This window comes from Rhinopithecus roxellana, chromosome 5 (genome assembly GCF_007565055.1).
Source record: "Rhinopithecus roxellana isolate Shanxi Qingling chromosome 5, ASM756505v1, whole genome shotgun sequence".
Lineage (NCBI taxonomy): Eukaryota > Metazoa > Chordata > Mammalia > Primates > Cercopithecidae > Rhinopithecus > Rhinopithecus roxellana.
The window spans coordinates 171,951,113-171,953,886 of record NC_044553.1 but is presented as its reverse complement, the minus strand read 5'-3'; positions in this window follow the sequence as shown (position 1 = coordinate 171,953,886).

Sequence of the window (2,774 nt, the reverse complement as noted above, 5' to 3'; positions counted from 1 at the left end):
TCCTGACAAGATCTGCATCCCAACAAGATCAGAGCTTTCAGCTTCTGATAAATCTGTTAGGAAGAGGAAGAGTCCAAGAAACTTAAAGCTAGTCTCAGATCTAGTAAAGCAATAAAGAGAAATTATTTGTTCTTGCACCTGGAAATTTCAGAAATGTGAGCTTCAGGCAAGGTTTGATCCAGTGAGTCAAAGATGTCATCAAGCATCCAGTTTCTTTATATCCCTCTTTCTGCTTTCCATGGAATCACTGGGTTGCTAGAAAAAGGAAGAAAAAAAAAATACAGGATGTCTATTTAAATTTCATTTTCATATAGACAATCATTTTTTTAGTAAGAGTATGTCCCATGCAATGTTTGAGACATAATTATACTAAAAAGTTATTTGGTATTTATATGAAATTCAAGTTTCACAGAGTATCTGGTATTTTATCTGACAGTCTTATCCTAAGATGAGCACATATTCTCTCTCTCTCTCTCTTTCTCTCTCTCTCTCTCTCTCTCTCTCTCTCTCTCTCTCTCTCTCGTAGCTCCTTGTGGTTAGAGATGAGAGAAGACAATTCTCTTTCAAAACCTCAAGCAGACACCTCCTTGTATCTTCTTGGCCTGAAATGGCTATTTCTGAACAAGTGTCTGTAGCTAGAGAATAAGATAAACTGATTGGATTAAAGAGAGGAGGCAGAGTGAAATGGCCAAATAGAAGCCTCCACTGATCATCCTCCTTGCAGGAACACCAAATTGGACAACTACTATCCACACAAAAACACCTTCATAAGAACCAAAAATCAGCATAGGTACTAGCTCAGCCACAGAGAGGTAGAGCACCAACTAGGCTGTTGGGTTCCCAAATTCCAGGCCTTGGCTCTTGGATGGCATTTCTGGAGCTGCCATGGGCCAGAGGGGACCCCATTGCCTTGAAGGGAGAGTCCCAGGTTTGGTAGCATTTACCACAAGCTGGCTGAAGAGCCCTTGGGCCTTGAATGAACATTAGCAGTAACCAGGCAGTACTTGCTGAGGCCTAGGGTGGTGGTGGACATGCGGAAAGGCTCCTCTGCTTGTGGAAAAAGAAGGGAAGAGTAGAAAGGACTTTGTCTTGCCTGGGTGCCAATTCAGCTGTAGTAGAAATAAAGTACCAGGTGGTTTCCTAAGGTTTCTGACTCCAGGCCCTGGCTCCTGGATGGCATCTCTGGACCCGTCAGAACCGGGGAAATTCACCACCCTGAAGAGAAGGATTCAAGCCTGGCTGGCTTTGCCACCAGGATTGTAAAGCCCTAGAGACTTGAGTGAACATAGGTGGTAGCCAGGCAGTGGTTATGGCAGGCCTTTGGTAAGACCTAGTGCTGTGCTGGCTTCAGGTCTGACCCAGTGCAGTCCCAGTGGCAGTGGTCAAAGAGATTCTTGTGTTACCCCTCCTCCAGCTCTAGGAAGCTCAATACAGAGAGAGAGAGAGACTCTGTTTGGGAAAAAATAAGGAAAGAGAACAAGAGTCTCTGCCTGGTAATCCAGATAATTCTTCTGGATCTTATCCATAACCACCAAGACAGTACCTCTATGAGTCTGCAAGAGCCACAGCATTACTGGGTTTGGAGTATCCCTAATGCAGATACAGTTGCAGTGACCAAAATATCACAGCACCCAAGCCCTTTTGAATACCTGGAAATATTTCCCAAGAAGGATGAATATGAACAAGCCTAGACTGCCAGACTGTGAAGACTTCAGTAAATACCTAACTCTTCAATATCCAGACCTCAATGAACATCCACAAGCATCAAGACCATCCAGGAAAACATGAGCTCACCAAACAAACTAAATAAGACATCAGTGACAAATCCTGGAGAGATAGAGACAAGTGACCTTGCAGACAGCGAATTCAAAATAGCTGTTTTGAGGAAACATAAATTCAAGATAACACAGAGGAGGAATTCAGAATCCTATCAGATAAATTTAACAAAGAAATTGAAATAATTAAAAAGATTCAAGCAGAAATTCTGGAGCTGAAAAGTACAATTGGCAAACTGAAGAATGTATCAGAGTCTCTTAACACCGTAATTGATCAAGCAGAAGAAAGAATTAGCCTGAAAACAGGCTATTTGAAAACATACAACTAGAGGCCGGGTGCGGTGGCTCAAGCCTGTAATCCCAGCACTTTGGGAGGCCGAGACGGGCGGATCACAAGGTCAGGAGAACAAGACCACTCTGGCTAACACGGTGAAACCCCGTCTCTACTGAAAAATACAAAAAACTAGCCGGGCGAGGTGGCAGGCACCTGTAGTCCCAGCTATTCGGGAGGCTGAGGCAGGAGAATGGTGTAAACCTGGGAGACGGAGCTTGCAGTGAGCTGAGATTCGGCCACTGCACTCCAGCCTGAGCCACAGAGCGAGACTCCGTTTCAAAAAACAAAAAAAAAGAAAGAAAATACACAACCAGAGGAGACCAAAGAAAAAATAATGAAGCATGCCTACAAGATCTAGAAAATAGCCTCAAAGGAACAAATATAAGAGTTATTGACCTTAAAGAGGAGGCAGAGAGGGAGATAGGGGTAGAAAGTTTATTCAAAGGGATAATAACAGAGAACTTCCCAAACCTAGAGAAGAATATCAACATTCAAGTACAAGAAGGTTATAGAACAACATCAAGCAGATTTAACCCAAATAAGATGACCTCAAGATGTGTAATAATCAAACTCCCAAAGGTCAAGGATGAAAGGACCCTGAAAGCAGCAAGAGAAAAAACACAAATAACATACAATAGAGCTCCAATATGTCCAGCAGCAGACTT